Source organism: Canis lupus, chromosome 11, assembly GCF_003254725.2.
Source record: "Canis lupus dingo isolate Sandy chromosome 11, ASM325472v2, whole genome shotgun sequence".
Taxonomy (NCBI): Eukaryota; Metazoa; Chordata; class Mammalia; order Carnivora; family Canidae; genus Canis; species Canis lupus.
The window spans coordinates 62,549,698-62,567,115 of NC_064253.1; the positions used below are offsets into that span (position 1 = coordinate 62,549,698).

The 17,418-nt window shown below is 43.3% G+C and overlaps 1 long non-coding RNA gene across 1 annotated transcript in view; it reads left to right on the forward strand.

Annotated features, from left to right (window-relative positions):
* LOC125756077 (uncharacterized) overlaps positions 1-10,715 on the forward strand; it is an 83,876-nt gene extending 73,161 nt beyond the window's left edge. Inside the window, exons 5-6 of the long non-coding RNA XR_007414116.1 lie at positions 1,003-1,133; positions 7,578-10,715. This is a non-coding gene — a long non-coding RNA (uncharacterized LOC125756077). The remainder of the gene's footprint in view (positions 1-1,002; positions 1,134-7,577) is intronic.
* The last annotated feature ends 6,703 nt before the right edge of the window (positions 10,716-17,418 follow it).

The window sequence follows — 17,418 nt, forward strand, 5'->3', positions numbered from 1 at the left end:
AGGTTATATTGGCTTAAAACCCCCAGCACATGATTGGGCCTTTCCTCTCCCTGGAGATGTAGGATTTAAGTAAGCAGAGAAGAGGAAAGAGAATACTTACAGTGGAAGAGGCAGCATAAACAAAGTCATAGAGTGGAGTTTCTTAACCTTGGCACTATTGGTTTTTTTGGCTGGATAGTTCTTTATTGTGAAGGCTGTTCTGTGCATTGTAGGATATTTAGCAGTGTCCTTGGTCTCTACCCACTAGATCCCAGTAACCAGCCACCCTCTCCCCATCTGAGGTGTATCAATCCTAAAGGCCTCCCAACATTGCTAAGTGTTCCCTGGGGGGCTAATTCCCCTAGGATGACATGACCTAGAGGAAAGGATGTTCAGGGGTCAAGCTATGGGAGAGTATGTGCATGTGTGCGAGTGTATGGGTGCATGTGTACACAGGTGCAGAACTGAGAAGACAACATGGAATCACCTTGAGGACTTCAGGTTTAGTCTGAGGAGAGAGCTATTTCTTTCGTTGACTATCTTATCTTTTGTAAAAGCACACGTTGTGGGAATCCCCTTTGTGGGTGTTTTTTTGTTTGGTGAGGTGAGGAAGTCACAAAATAGCCCCTCCCCCTTTCATTAATAATGAGCACTGAAGGGGTGGTGCTTTCAGTGCATGCAGTTTGTTCATGACTTTTAACATCATTTGAATCTTGCTACAACATGTGAGGGTACTGATCGCTGATGGGGAACTGAGGCTCAGAGAGAGGTGGAAGCTGGCATTGTCCCTGACCCTCAGGTCACTGCACTCACCATCACTCTGCTCTGAGAGGCTTTCCCAGCTGATGTGGCTACTGCAGTTTCTGAAAGCACAGTGTAGAGCCATTCTCATATATTTTAGTCATTATTTCCATCCCCCACTGAACCTTAGAATAGGCTCTAAGTCATCCTACTCTCTCTCTCCTCACGTTTTGGTTTATTTTTGGAAGTGAGATCAATGGATTGCCCTTTGCTTTCTTTCAGGAACCTCTCTGCTGCTTTTCTAAACCACACCCAGGACTAGTGCACATAGTTGGACCTTCATGGAATATATGACAGCCCCTTTCCGGCTCAGTTTCCTGATCAGCAGAATGATAGCTATGCTCCCACACTCTGTAGGTCTTGGTATATTATTTTTTTTTCTTGGTGTGTTATTATTAAGTTTGCTTCTTGACAGGGATGACTTGCTATCTCAAGTAAAAATAATGATAGATATGTAACTTCAGCTTCTAATGAAGTGCCTGGTGCATTGTAGGTGCTTGGTAAATGTTTGTTGAATGACAAAACGTATAATCACATGTTTACCAAGGAAAAGTACCACCTGGGCAAGTGCGGAATTTGCCTAGGTCCTCGGCCTCAGGGGCCCCTGAACTTTGGAATGCCAACCCCTAACATTTTCTGAGCCCCTCCAATGATCAGGATTAGCCAGGGCCAGCTGTGCCATCCAAATAAAGTGCTTTTGAACCCAGCTTGAACCCACTTCAGCTCCGGTCCTTGTTTCTCCCCTTTCGTATGTTCTGTAATCCTCTAGCTAGTGCATAGACCAGGTAACCCAGGGGAGCTTCAGGATGTGTGCCTGTGGGCTTATCTCAGGGACTCATGACCAGGCCCCAGTTCCAGGAGGGCTTTGGTTAAAGCATCTTTTTTGCTGGCCAGAGTATTTCTGTTTTGCAGAATCACATGAAATTGGGCTGTCAGAATGGTGCTGAAACACTGATTTTAGGTGACTCAGTTGTTTATATACATATATACACACTATACACACACACACACACACACAGACACACCACATACCCTAGGGGTAACCTTATCTAGTAGGCCATCATTCATTCATTCATTCATTTGGGAAGTCATTCAATGGAGTTCAAGTCTTCAAGTGACCCCTGATTAAGCAGAGTAGTCTGTTCAAGGGCTATATTAGTATTTTATTATTATTATTATCAGTGTGAACACATGCATGGGACCCCAGATGAAGAAGTGGTTAATCCAGCTAGCACATGACATGAGGTCTCAGCATAAGAGAGGTTACCTTTGTGGAGGGAGCTTACTTCTTAAAGAATGGCTAGAATTTTTCCAGGAGGGGCATGTCATGTTTAGGGAACAGAAAATAATTCTGTGGATCTAAAGGATGTGGTAGGGCTTGGAGAGAGATGGGAGGTGAGCTAGCTAGAAAGGCAGGGCCATAACATGAAGGATCTTGTCACCAGGCTGAGGTTTCTGAACCTCATTTCTGAAGAAAATGCAGAGTGAACCAAACACTTTTTAGCCGGGAAAGAGATGGTCATGTGTATAGCATAGGAAGGTCATGCTAATGGCTATACACAGGTTAGCTGGGAGGAAAACAAAACAAGAGTCAGGGAGACCCGTTTTGCAGCTCCAGGTAAGAGGCAAGCAACCCTTGACTGAAGATAGTGACCATGGGGATGGAGAGGCTGTAAGGCCTCAGCTAGTTGGTTCTCAAACCCTGAAAGACTGGGAGAACCAAAGTCATCAGTCCCCTCTCCGTTAGGTTGGTTGTTTTTGTAATGAGCCCATTCTTCTTTCTTCCCTTCCTCCTCTTCTGACTTGACTCTTCTCAGCTTGTTTGATGAAATAAGGCAGGGCGCTGAAGCATGCCTAGCTCCTGGATGTGAGGGCAGCTGAGAGCAACAGCATCCTATGCAGCCCACACTTAGGAAAGCCTCCAGAAAATCTTGCAGAGCAGGGAAGGAAGGAGACAGATCATTTCAGCCTGAATAGAAGGCCTTCCCAAAGACTTCCGTTGTATCCTGAGGGGCTTCAGGTGGGCTCATCAGATGCCTTCGGAATGTCACCGGGCAGGGGGTCCCAGTTCCTCCAAGAGCACAGGTGAGGGGTCTGCAGCCTCTGCTTTACAATGTGCATCCCACCTGTTGCTCTGAGCTCCCCTGCACTGTCTTCCACCCCTAGCAAGGGTATGGATCCCCACCAGGACCTGCTGCATCTCTGGAAATGACCTCAGTCTTCAGAATATTTGTTCTTTTTGGCTTTTCAAACAATGTCCTCGTTTTGCCAGAGGAAAAGGGAAAGAGACTCTCTAAACGAGCAGGCCACCCTTTGTTCTGGGCCCATAAATCTGGCGCGAGCACATGTCCGGCCTTCCCGCCCCTCCTGCATCATTGTCCCTGCTGCTGATTAATAGGTCAGAGCTAACTTTAAACTGGCATTTCCTGACCAGCCATCTCCCAGCCTCCCCACCGCCCTGCCTGGTCGTTCCTTAAAAACCCATCGTATTTTAGAACATGATTTCACTCCATCTTGCAGCCTTTGCCTCACAGTGCACTCCCATGTGATGGCTCTACCGATGGCCAATGCTGTCCACATGGCTTAGGAGCTGGCCAGAGGAAGGGCTCAGACTGAGGGGTGGACATTCAGCGGAGTGGGTATTATGCAACATCTGGCCTGTCTAGTCTTGGAACACTCTGCCTCAGCACTATCAGAGGGTCCTCTTGCAGAGAGGCCGTTCTTCTGTTTTGCCTTTGTCTTTCTTTAATACTCTGTGAGTTACTGAATTATCTCATCCGTGTAAAATGATGTTGTAGAAGAGAAGGTACCAACATGGAAAGACATTTTTGATGCTGACTGAGAAAAGAAGAACACAAGAATTGAGTGTATCTGTATAATTCTTACAGTAACCATGTTTTACCTGGTTAATGAAGAGGTGGGAGATACGTACACCTCACAACTGGCTTCAGTTTTGAGAGCTGTCCCATAAGTTTGGGATAAGCCAGGCATCTTCACCTATGGCTACAACCTCCATCTTGTAAATAACTCAGTTAATAAAAATTCCAATGGCATTTCCAACCTTAGCCAGCTCATCTAGCAATAGCTTATGTGCATTGAAAACCTACTGGCAGTGGGCAGTAGCATCTTACACAGCTTAGCTGAGTTAGTGGTGTGAACAACCCAGCGTTATCCCCATTTTACAGGGAGGATGTGAAAGTCTGCAGAGGGTAAGAGGCTGCTCTATAGTCACACGGCTAGTAAGTGAGAGTGGAATGTGAATCCTCATGTTTCTGATGCCAGAGGTATATTTTTTCTCAATATTCTACCTCCCTCAAAACCAATTTAGGGTCTGGAAAATATGATTACCATGTAAGAACTTCAGTAAGTTTAGCAAGAGACCTTCTGCACATCCACACCTGGGAGTAACGGAGTTTGGTTGGGAGGTCTGGTGGTTGGTCAACTGTGCAGCCTCAGTGGCCTCTTTTATACTCCAGTGAGCCATTCCTTCACTCCAGCTTGGGGTCTGAGACAACCGTGTACCTCTACACCCCAAAACCTTTTACAATAGTGACATGGAGTATGATAAAAATGCACAGAGCTGGTGGTTGGTTTCTCTGCCTTCCCCTCATTATCAGCTAATCAGGGAAACAGATTCATCATAAATAAACAGGCCCTGAGAGCACCCAACAGAAATAAACAATGAGTGACATTGAGCAAATTCAGTTTGGATCACTAAAAATCTGGCTCTGGGAGACCTTAATTCCTTGCACATTTCAATCACTGAACTCTTTTTGGAATAAATAGTGTTTCCAGATTTGTGGTGATGAAAGACCAAGATACACTTAAGTCACATATGACATTAAAAAAAAAAAAGACAAAACAACCTGTTCTACTCATTGTCACATACTACTCATTGCCTCTCAATGTGGTTTCTCCAGTTGTGTTCAGGTATGATCGATCTTTCTTTCTTCTGATTTTATTTATTTATTTGACAGAGAAAGAGAGAGTACAAGCAGGGGGAACAGGAGAGGGAGAACCATGCTTCCCATTGAGCAGGGAACCCGATACAGAGCTCGATCCCAGGACCCTGGGATTATGACCTGAGCCGAAGGCAGACATTTAACTGACTGAGCCACCCAGGTGCCCCCATGTATGATCTTTCAAGGCTAGGGAAGCCGTAGTTAGTATGAAAACTTAAGAAAATGTTGATAGACAAAAATAGCACAGGCCACTCCCAATCTCATCACAAAGATTTGTTCATTGTTGACATTTGTTGTATTTTTTTTGAAGGGGTGTGTGTGTAGGTATGTGCGTGTGTATGCATACTTATCCATATGACTAGATAATAGGTATATTGAATAGGATTAGGTTGTACTTTCTTCTTTGTAGCCTAACTTACTCATTCAACAGCCAGAACATCCTTCCATGATAGTATCTATTCTATAGTATCATTTCCAGCTGAGCAGTGTTTCATTACCTGGATATGCCATAAAAATGTTAGCCCATTTCCTATTTTGCCCACTGCTTCTGATTTTGGTTGCTGTCAGGGAATTAGTCATTGAGACTTTCCATGTGTTGAATTATTTGTGAATCTATCATAATATGTGGTAGTGCTCTGTGATGGAAGAACTTCTGTTCCAATCCCATCTTGGTTCCTTACTCTTTTTTTTGACTTTGTGTAAGTCATTTAACTTCTGTGAGCCTCGATTACCTTCTGTGGATAAAGTGGGTAATGAACTTTTCCCCAAAGGGCTATTGTAAAAATGAAGTGAGATAAGATATATATAGAATCTGGAAATTCTATAGAGTGGGTTGGCAGCAAATGATTTGCTATCACTGTTGCAGAGGAGGGGCGTCCAGCCAGAGGGAAAGGGGTGAGGGTGGTGTCTGTGTGGAGCCAAGGAGCCTGGGATGAGCCCTGAAGAGAGAGTTGGGGTGATCAGGCAAAGGGAAGACTTGCAAAATACTCCTCTGGGCCTCTGTTTTAGTTATGCGATCTGGATTTGGTGGTCTGAGGGAGGACACCTTCCCTAATTTCCTGCCAGGTGTTAGAGGATGCCAGTGAGAAAGTGCTATTGGCATATTTGCTGCTATCTGGCCATGTGATTGTGAAAAGGCACAGTGGGCCTTGCAGGTGTTGCTCGCTCACTACAAGGGAGGACATAGAACTTGAGGTTGGCTATGGTAGCGCCTTGAGAACTGTTGGTTTCCATCCTCTAGGCATTGCATGTTAAGAGTTAAGCGCTAGGCTGAGAAGTCTCAGGTAGATCTGAGTCCCAGTCCCTGCTCCAACACTTGTCTGATCTTCAAATCCTATCTATAAAACTGGGACAATGATATTAGCCTCAGAGGATGTTATAAAGATAATGAGAGATAATATGTGCAAAGCTGATACCTGAAAACCTAAATAGGTGGTGAACATGGATTTTCTACTCCAACTGTCCTACCTCCCTTACTTGCTCACTGACACTTTACCTCTTGCCTCTGCATGGCTTGAGGAGACCTGGCAATAGCTAGGCATTTACAGAGGAGAGAAAACAATGAGAGGAAAACACTGTGGATGGAGGGGGGTGTGGACACTAGGGGAGAGGGGATGAGGTCTGAACCAGAAGCTTCAGATAAACCTTGTAATCCAATGTTCTGATCCAGACTGGACAGAGGCTACTAGGAGGTGGTGATGATCTATACCTGCGCTGCTGGGAGTGAGGCTTTCAACAAATGCTTTCAAGAAGGAAAGAGCCCAGGAGCATTGGGAGTTTCTCATAATCCTTGCCTGGAAACAGGAGGCAAACCCAAATGACTTTTTGAGATCTCTCTCCAGGATACGTGGTTAGCTGTAACTGTAGGATGGTGCTACTCAAAGTGTGGTCCACAAGGCCGTTCATGACGAGATAGAAAACTGAGAGCAAATGCTTGGGAAATTTTATAAGAATTCAGCCGAGTACTATTGTGTTTGTATGTCCTTTAAACTTTTACATTTCTAGTAATTTATTTTTATTATGTTTCACAAATGTCACAGTCTGTGATAGATTAGTGAATTAAAACAAAACAAAGTGGGTTCTCCCCAAAGATACTTTGAGAAGCACTGCTCTGGGCTACTTCATAAATGTCAAGCATTATTCTCCTCCAGGGAGTTCCAGGCATTTTCACTTTGGAGGCAGATGTAGAATGATGGATCAGAACGAGGTTTGGACGGGGTCAGAAAGCCCTTGGTTCCTGACTTCACCATACCACAGACTAGCTATGTGGTCTCGTAAAGCCTCCCCTATGATCAGTTTCATTATCTGTGAAATGAGGGTAATAAAACTTGCCACATGGGATTTGTGAGATTTAGTGTAGGTAAAGGGCTTGATGAGATCTCTAGCCTATGGTAGGCACTAAAAATATTTGTTTCTTTTCTCTCTTCCCTTTGCGGTTAACTTACATGTCTAAAAATTTCAGTGTTTAGCTTTCTTGGTCCCTTGAAAAATATTTCTATTTCTGTCCTCCTGGCCTTTGATTGTCCTAGGTTAATGGAGGTTCTTTACATTGCCATAATAAGAATCCCAGCATTTTATGTACATTTGCCCTTCCTCACAATAAACCTACAAGGTAGAGATTCTTCCATTCTGAAAAGAGGAAACAGAAGTCAGAGAAGTTGAATGCCTTGCTTAAAGTCATACAACAATGTTAAGGACCACTTGAAATTCAGATTTGTCCAGCTACCCAAGCTTCCTTCTGTACTACTGTGCTTTCAGTGGATAAGAGTTCTTTCTGGAGCCTTTAGTCTTAAGGTCATTGACTCTCCTTTCCTCTTATCATTTTCTCTTTTGTAGGTGACTGTTCAGAGAGCCATGTTCAAATGTTCAGTAAACCCAGGAGAACCAAGGACCCTTGATTAGAGCCAATGGCTGTATGGGGAGCCAGCAGAGTTGTACTTTTGGCAATTTTCTGTCTGCCTGTCTGTTGCCGAAACACAACGTGTCAGCTACTTTTGGCAATTTTTACAGCAGAGAACAAACAAGGGCTGCCCATTGCTTCGGCCCATCCACCTCTGCGAAGGTCGCGAAGAATGTTTTGGGATAGGTATTTTTCTCTCAACTCTGGAAATGAAACTTCTATTGTGTTTGGCTGTGGACACATCTGCCAAGGCAGCTGCTCACATTGCATAACTTATGCTTCTTACCAGCTAACTCTGGCCTTACCGTAGGCAGAGGACATGACCATTTTTCTTGCTCAAATATGAAAAGTAGATGAAAAGTAGACTCCTAGATGTAGACTGTGGTGATGAAAGTAGACTCCTACCCCCCACCCACCCTCTGCCCCATGAAGAGAAAAGCGGTCCCACCATCTGTGCAGGGATACAGTGAGATAGATGATGGTGATAGAGTGGATCCTGGCTTCATGGTTAAAGAGACTTGAGTTTCAATTCAAACTTTCTCTCTGGAATTCCTGAGCTTCTATTTTCTCATTGGTAAAGTGGAGACAAGAATACAGCTTGTCTCATGGTGAGGCTTACATAGGCAGGATTTATATCAGGGCCCGGTAATCATAGTGGCAAACTATTCTGTGAGATAGACGTGGTGCAGGCATGGTTGTGAGAACTTTATTTATAAACTCATTTTGTTCTCACCACAAACCCCATGAGCAGATATCATTATCCTTGCTTTGCAGAAGAGGAAGCTGAAGCAAGGAGATTATGTAACTTGCCCAAGGTCACATAGTAAGTGATGTACTGGGATTCACTCTGGGGAGTCTGTGCTCTTAGCTACAACTTTCATACTGCCTCTCACTACAATATTCAGTAAGCCTGTGCAGGAGAATTTCCTCTATTCCCCTTATGCAAGTGATGTTTTCTTAACAGAAAAAGATCTGTCCTGTGAGATTTAAGACATGAAACTCAAATGCAATAAATAAGAGTAGAAATTTATAAAGTCACTTTAAAAAGAGTCTCCTAGACTAGCAGAACTTATCAATGACAGGATTGAGGTATTAAGTATGAGAAGATGGAACAGAACATCCTGAAAGGGGTTCACTGTCCATGCAAATGAGGATTGAAGGAAGTCACAGCAGTGTCTGGGCAGAGCCAATCCTGGCATCGACTAAGCCAAAGTCTTGACTGATAGACTTTTAGAATTATAATTCATGGATACAACTATTCCCATTGACCCCATCTGCCAAGGGGAAGAGGATGTTTGTTGAGAAACGTCAAACATAGGTTTCTGATCTACCTGATGGCTGAATGTAAATGAATGCACTGACATTCTGGTTTGTACATCCATCTTTTTGTGCTTGGTTTGATATAAATCTTTGTGAGAGACTTATTATTCATGTTCTAATCAAACCAGGCTTCTGAGTTAGAAAAGCATAGGCTGAATCTTGGGCTAGGATGATTTCACAAAAATAATAAAATATAGACTATTGTGGCTCCTGGGGGATAGCCAGTTGGACTTCTTCAAACAGTATTGTTCATGCTGCTATGCACACTGTCCTCTTTCTCACCTTGGCTTCCAAAGATGTCATTGACTCTAGGCCCAGCTGCTGTGTATGTCTCCCTTAGAAGCTCTGGACAGTTTTAATGGTTAGAAAGTTCTCTCTGGTCTAGCTTGAAAATCAGCCTGCCAGTTGCTCCAAACTTTTGCTTCTATTTGACACTTAGCCTGTTCCTTTGTCCTTGAGATATCCCTTTGAGATTTTGTTTTAAATAATAAATTTATTTTTTATTGGTGTTCAATTTGCCAACATACAGAATAACACCCAGTGCTCATCCCATCAAGTGCCCACCTCAATGCCCGCCACCCAGTCACCCCCACCTCTCACCCTCCTCCCCTTCCACCACCCCTAGTTCGTTTCCCAGAGTTAGGAGTCTTCCATGTTCTGTCTCCCTTTCTGATATTTCCCACTGATTTTTTCTCCTTTCCCCTTTAGTCCTTTTCACTATTATTTATATTCCCCAAATGAATGAGACCATACAATGTTTGTCCTTCTCCGATTGACTTATTTCACTCAGCATAATACCCTCCACTTCCATAGTGATGATTATGCGGACTCTGTCTTCTCATTCCAAATTTAATCTGTGGTTGTGTAATATAAATACATCGCTCCTTATCATTCTCTTATCTTCTTTTGCCACATAGCTGCAGGGATGGTCATGGCCTGATGGACAAGCTCTAATGAGGTCCAAGGGTCCCAGGCTACAGGTCTTGAGTCTCTTGGTGTGGTTTATCATGGTGTCAAGAAGGTGGCTTATGTTGCTAGAGCCATTCTCCAAGGGGGGTTTATGGTGAAGGCTGTTAGGGAGAGGAGGTATATGGAATTTTGGCAATGTCTGTCAATGTGTTAAATGCCCTAGTGATCCTACCAAAGGGATCTAATGGATGGAGATGTTGTTACAGTTTGAATGTTTAAGGGTGGCTACTACAGCTTTGCTTAAAAGAGAAGCTGTCTCAAGTTATGGTCAAGTAAACTATGTATAGGTTGGGGATACACAGAGGTAAAGTATTGCTAAGACTAGGACGAGTAGGGTGGGTCTTTATATACTGGCGTGGAAGATGGACCAAGGTATATTTTAAAGTGAAAAACAAATCAAGCTCAAGAACATTCTTTATCATGTGATTCTATTTTTAGTTTAAAGAAAATTATACAGGTTGTAAAGTCATACACAAACACCTGAAAGAAGACACACACTTGACTGTTAAAAGTGGTAACCTTTGCAGGGCAGAGTCGGTGGGAAATAGGATTTTTAAAAATTTCACAAGATCTATATTTTCTACTTTTTTCTTTATAGATATTTTCTGTAGATATCTTCTTTTTAATTTTAGTGTTTCTGTATTGTTTGAATGAAGGCATATTGCTTTTTAAAATAAAAGCAATGCTTTCTAAAAAGGAACATGGCACTATGCTTGTCTTTATTTTTCTTTCAATAATAGGTTTTAAAATGATAAAACTAAAAAAAATGATAAAACTAATGCATCATGGTAAAAATTCAAAAATTATAAAAAATATATACAGTGAATAGTAGGTCTGCTCACCATTTCACTCCCCAGAATTTCTTCTGTGCAGACACAACTATATATATAGTTGGTTATATATTATATATATGTAGTATATATGTAAGCATATAATATTATATGTATCATATATATATATATATATACAAAATGTCCCCTTAAAACCACTTACATACAAATGGGATCCTACGGTATTCTGTATGCTGCTTTTTTTTTTAACTTAATAATATATTATATAGAACTTTTCCTGTAATGACATATACAGATGATCATATGGTTGTTCCATAATTTGCTTACTAGACATTTAGGTTATTTTTTTTTCCTATTATAAGCAATGCTATAAATGCTGTCTGTGGTAAATGCATATAACAGCATGTTAAAGCAGCAAGTCTGAGTTTTTGGCTGAGGCCCCAAATGCCTAGAAACAATATAGTCAGTATTGAATAGCTCCCTCTGCAATCCTAAAGGAGGTGCTGGCCCACCTAGATAGGCCCCACTGCGATTGCATAGCCCCCCTTTACCAGGACAGACCATTACCTGACTCCCATGTTCTGGAGGTGGTAGAGATTGGAGAGGCTGGGAAGGGAGAGTCTCTTTGGAGAGTGTTGTTGGTGGGTCTCCTGTCCCTCCCTGAGAGGGGACATTGCATTAAACCAATTGAGAAAGGCTTAGACAGAAACTTGGAAGAGCATGGCATCAGTTCCAGGGACCTGAGTTTGGGAGCCTGGGGAAGTAAGGAGAGGCAGAGTTGGCCTGAGGTGGGAGAGAAGGAGAGAGATAGAGAGCACCCTGCTGGGAGCCAGGGACCCTCCATCCACAGAGGTGAGCAAAATAACCAGTGTTCCATGTTCTAGAAATGGGTCAGCAGGAGAGAGACAGATGAGAGCCACCTTGAGAGAGACTCTTCCCAATGGCGCTTTCTGATAGAACAGAAAAGGGGAGTATTAAAAGCCTAGGGCCTAAGGCAGAAGTTAAAAGTAGTGGGATGGAGGAGCCTCCCTGGCATCGAGGAAATTGCTAATGGAAGTTTTCGAGGTGGGTTATGTGGGAAAACACAAAAGCCACCCAGCTTGGAGAGCAGCAGGGCCAGCCATGTGAAGCTCGCCCCCTTTCTGTGTACTCTTTATCTGGATCCTGTTCTGTGGAGGCAGTGAGGTGAGCAAGAAGAGATGTGGAAGACAGAACACAATCTTGCCTCCCTTTCCCACACTGACATCCAGGTTTGAAGCAGACCTGAGTTGAGGAAGGGAGAAAATTTCATGCAGTTTGTTAGGGGCACCTGTATGGCTCCATTGGTTAAGCATCTGACTCTTGATTTTGGCTCAGGTCATGATCTCAGGGTCATGAGATGAAGCCCTGTGTGGGGCTCCATGCTGAGCATGGAGCTGCTTAAGATTCATCCCCCTCCTCCACCAGTGCATGCTCTCTCTCTTTTCTTTTTTAAAAAATGCAATTTGTCAATTTGTTTAGAGTTTGGTTAAATATACTGGAGTGTGATTTGAAATCCTAGAGATTCTTTTTCTTTTATTTTTTAAAGATTTTATTTATTTATTCATGAGAGACACACAGAATGAGGCAGAGACATAGGAAAAGGGAGGAGAAGCAGGCTCTATGCAGGGAGCCTGATGTGGGACTCAATCTCGGGACTCTGGGACCACGCCCTGAGCCAAAGGCAGATAGATGCTTAACCATTGAGCCACCCAGGCATCCCGAAATCACAGAGATTCTTTGTGGAGCAGATGAATTAGTTCATAGGATGAAGAAATAAAATAAAATTGCATTATAATTGCCCTTTATTGATTGAGTCCAGCTCATTTGACGTTCTTGGTGAACATGTGTGATTTTATATGTAGAGTAAATTTCTAGAAGTAGGATTTCTGTGCAAACAAGGGTGTATTTAACATTTTAAGAAATGTGAAAAAGAAAAAAAATGTTAATAAAGTCAAATTGCTCTGCAAATAATTTAATCCCATTTACATTTTCCAAGTGTGTGAAAGTGTTTTCCCAACATCTCCTTCCTACTCCATGAGTATCAAACATTTTCATCTTTGCTACTCTACCAGGTTAAAAAAAAATGGTATTCCATATATAGAAATATTTTCATTATGAGAGAAGTTAACATATTTGTATTTCTTTTTCTGTGAACACCATTGCAAATGGCTCTTGCTATCCATTTTTCCCCTATTAGGGTTGGTCTTTTTCTTATTAACTTAACTATAAAGAACTGTTTATATATTAAGGCATTAGCCCTTGGCCTATCACATATGTTACAGATATTTGTCCACTTATTTGTTTTTGATATAGGTTATTGTGCACTAATGAATTTTCAAGTGTGTGGATATTACTGTATAGAAAGAATATAAATTTACTCTGATGTTCTCTTGACTTAATAGGAGATTTTTTTTTCTTTTTATATTTTCTCCATCAGTAGATATTCCAAATCTAACTAAAACCATGGAGGCAAGGGTTGGCCCTTGAGGTCAAATAGTTGGAAACCACTACCCTTAGGCTGTTCTTGTTCCACCTCAGAGCTGAGCGCAGCCTTCCTGGGTTGAAGTTTAGCACTTAAGTCTCTTGTGAAGCCAGAAATCATTAAATCACTAATTTCTTATAAAACATAAGCAATAACATTTCAAGGTGGGGCCAAAGCAAAAAAAAAAAAATAAAAAAAAGGAGGAACTGGAATATTTCTCTTCCTCTCCTCCTTTCTCCCTTCTCCCTTTGAACACCCTCCCTTCCTCCTTTGCTTTTCTCTCTTCTCTAGCCTCCTAGAGGGAAGACAAGAGAAGCAGAGAGGAGAACAAGTGGGAGGAGGAAGGTGACAGAAAAGCAAGGCTCTCAATTGTCAAAGATTAAGCCTAAACTCTTGTGTGTGGCATTCAAGGCCCACATCCAGCTCTACCTCCCTCCTCTCTGACCTGCACACCCTGCCTCTTAGCCACTAGTCTATTGGCTAAGCTCTGCCCAGGGCAGCCTTCTGGCCTTGCCTCCAGCTGATTTCTCTACCAAGAGCTTGCTTCCCCTTCCCTGCCTGGTGTGCTTGTACTTTTCAGACATCACTTCCTCCAGGAAGCTTTCCTGGGATCAGTCTGGGTTAGTTTTCCCTCCAATGGCTCATCTCTTTCTTACAGGCATTTACAGTGTTTACTCCATAAGTCTCTGGTCTCTCCCACTGACCTGAGAGGCCCTTGAAGGTAGGAACTTGCCCACTTCACCTCTGGAACTGAACCAGTTCTTGGATAGTGGCTTAGTTGATGTTTGTTGAAAAAAACATGGTTTAAAGAGCAAATGTGTGTGTTGGAGAAGTCGTGAACGTAATCAGAACAGTATCCTCCCCAGTGGTGATGGTGTACCCCAGAGAGCTTCATGCATGCCAGCTTCCCCCTCTGCATCTCCTAAGCTAGAGACTGGCAACCTTGATTCATTCAACCATGGATTCAGGCAATGCTGCTGATGGGCAGAGGTCAAGCCCTGACCCCCACTGGAAGCCCCATTGCCCTTTGTCGTGCCAGGGAAGAAGGGAAAATTCAGAGCTATTGGCTATTGAGGTTCCTTCCCAAGAAAAGTCTGTTTAGAATAGTTGTCTTTAAACTTTGGCCAATGTCAGAATCACCTGGGGAACTCTGGTAAAATACTAAGGCCCAGGCCACATCCTACTTCAAGGAGCCTGGGCGTCTGCATTCTTCAGTTACTCTCCAGGTGATTGTTTCTGCCATGGACTGAGGTCTGAGAACCACTGGCATACAGCAGGTGGTCGCTCTCTCTTATCCCAGCAGCATTCTTCCATCACTGGCAACGGCGACTAGTCCAATCTCTTCAAATGCTGTTTTATGCTTGTGTTTCTTCCGCTAGGTTCAGCCTGAAATAGCTGTGGGCTCTTGCCCTTTCTTCTCCTCACACCACCTGCTACCATGTTTCAAGCAGAATTTAGTTTGCATATAAATTCTTCATTATCCTCAGCAGCATTTATTTGGTGCCCACTCCTTCTGTGTGGAATGAATACAAACAGGGCAGTTCAGTTAGAACGCACTGACCTGTCTCTGCTGGGAGCAGTAGGTTAGGCATGGAGAAATGGAAGACCTGGTCCTGCCTCAGGGAGCTCGCCGGCTTGCTGAATGCACGGAGTGTGGCGAGCTGGGAGTCAGGCATCACAGTGCTGCCACCAACCGCACGTCACTCTGAGCCTCAGTTTCTCCAGTTCTTAAATGCAAGCAATAACAATTGCAGTCATGTTCATCTTCATGGCTTCACTGAGGACCGTGTGGAATAATGAGAGTTGAAGTGTTTTCTAAACAAACCCATGGACAGAAGATACTGTCACAAAGGGAAAACAACCGGGTAAATACGAATAATACAAAAAGTTTCTCCAGCTCTCTCTAGCCTACATTCTTCCCCCACAGATAACAGCTTTTAATCAGAGGTGGCACATCTTAAGATGTTGAGCTGTTCTTTCTCGGTTAGTTTCTAAGCTCCGGCTGAGATGTGGCAAGCCACTGGGGGCTTCTTTTGGAACCTTCTGAGAAATATGCTGTGGAAGCCTTCTCTCCTTGCCTCATGGTCGGCTCCATCTGCCATCTGCCCATTCGGAGCATTGCTGATGCTGGTGGGCTGTCCCTCTGTCTCTGACTGGCATTGGGAAGATCGCACTCACACTTTCTGGTGTGTTTGCCATTAGCAAAGCATCACTTCCCTTTTAAGAAAAGAAATTATTTTCTATCAGGAAGAAAAATCGCTACCACTTTGGATGGTTTGGACAAATCATGCAGAAACCACATTTTTCTCAGAAATATGGAGACATAAGTGTCAGGTACAGTTCATGGCTTGTAAAATAATAATACTAACCCTCAACATTTATTAGTGCTGCTTAGTTTACTGAGAAGCTAGTTTCACATCTCTTTTCTCATCAGTTGCTCACAATCACCTTCCGGAGTAGCGTGGACAGCAATCTCTACTTTACAGATAAGGACAGTGAGCCCTGGTAAGGCGAGCAGGCTCTTATAGGGTCACAGCTAAGAAGATCCTGGGATTGCTTCCTTCCTAAGGGGCAAAAGTAGCTTTCGGGATGCTTGGGGAACCCAGCACACCCATGCAGCAACAGCTAGGACGTTTCAAGAATGAGTCTCACCTGTTTTCCTAAGTGAGCTCTCCAGTTGTCCCTCCCTAAGGATTGCTGGGAACACCCGACGCATCTGTCAGCGCAGCTCCCATTACAGCTCGTGAGGAAGGGCCTGTTACGGGGCTGTTAGTCATGCACGTGCTGCTCTGGATCATCAGTGCGGCATGGCCCTCCGCCAGGCACCCGGCTCTCCCCGCCAGTCTTGCAGCGCCTGTAAAACACGGAGGGACCGTCTCCGTGTTTGAGTCTCCCATTGGCTGTAACACTACCTTGACTGCAGAGTTTGGACCATTTCCTTCTAGAAGGCTGATCCCTTGGCAATTCAGATCACCTGATCTTATTCCATTTCTTTTAGTTAATGTTCTTGTTGGCTCCCCTCTCTCTGTGTGTCTGAGCTGCTTTTTCTACAAAATTAGCCCTCCTGTTGAATCATTTCTTAGACATCTGTGGAGCCGTCTTCCTCCCCACTTCTACATTCAGTGTCTTAGGCCATGTTCTCTCCATCAGTGTCTCAGACAGAGGTAAGGGCAGCGGCCTCCAAAGGGTCTCCTGGCACCTGAACTCTTTCCTGTCATTTGCCCACACTTATCTTTCTGGGATGTGTGTCTGACCACGACACCCTCTCCAGTGGCTCTCCACTGGCCCCATGATAAAATCTGTTTTCCTCAGAGGCACCACCTCCATTTGTTCCATGCCATATCGGTCCCCTCCTTTTAGCTCCAGCTATGTCTAGATTGTCATCATTCCCCAAATCTGCCATGTTCTTTCATTCTTCCTTCCTTTTTCTCACACTGTTGCCTCTCTTGGGGTGCCTTCCCCTTTCCTGCTTAGTAGGCACACTTCTAGTAATTTCTCAAGGCTCCGTTTTTATGCCATCTTCTCTGTGTAGCTTTTTCTGATATTCTTAGTAAGGATGAATCTTCTCTCCTTTGTGCCTGCAGCATATGGGTTATTTATGGGTATCCATTATTATATTTTATATCCATTTTTCATTAATTCCTTCTTATAGTTATTGCTTTATCAATCAGCAATGAACAGAAAATATATATCAAGTAGTGATAATTCCTGGGAAAGGGTATACCTGTTAGAGAAGTGGGAGATGTACACCAACATATTTAAGATACTATCTTCACTCTTAAGGAACTGATCATTGGACCATGATACCCATAAATCAGTAAATTTAGTACACTGTATTACATGCTGTGATGAAGATGTGAACAAAGGAATATGGAGAAGGCAACAGACTGATTCTGCTCAGGAAAATCTAGGAGGGCTTCACAGAAGGGTAGACAATTGAGTTGGGCCTTTAATTTATTCATTCGGATTTAATCAATTAATTAATTCAAGACACACAGAAAGAGGCAGAGACACAGGCAGAAGGAGAAGCAGTCTTCTCACAGGGAGCCCGATGCGGGACTTGATCCCCAGACTGGGATCACACCCTGAGCCAAAGGCAGATATTCAACCCTGAGCCACCCAGTCATCTCATTCAGATTTTTAAAAAGTTTTTATTTTAATTCCAGTTAGTTAACATAGTTAACATACAGGGTT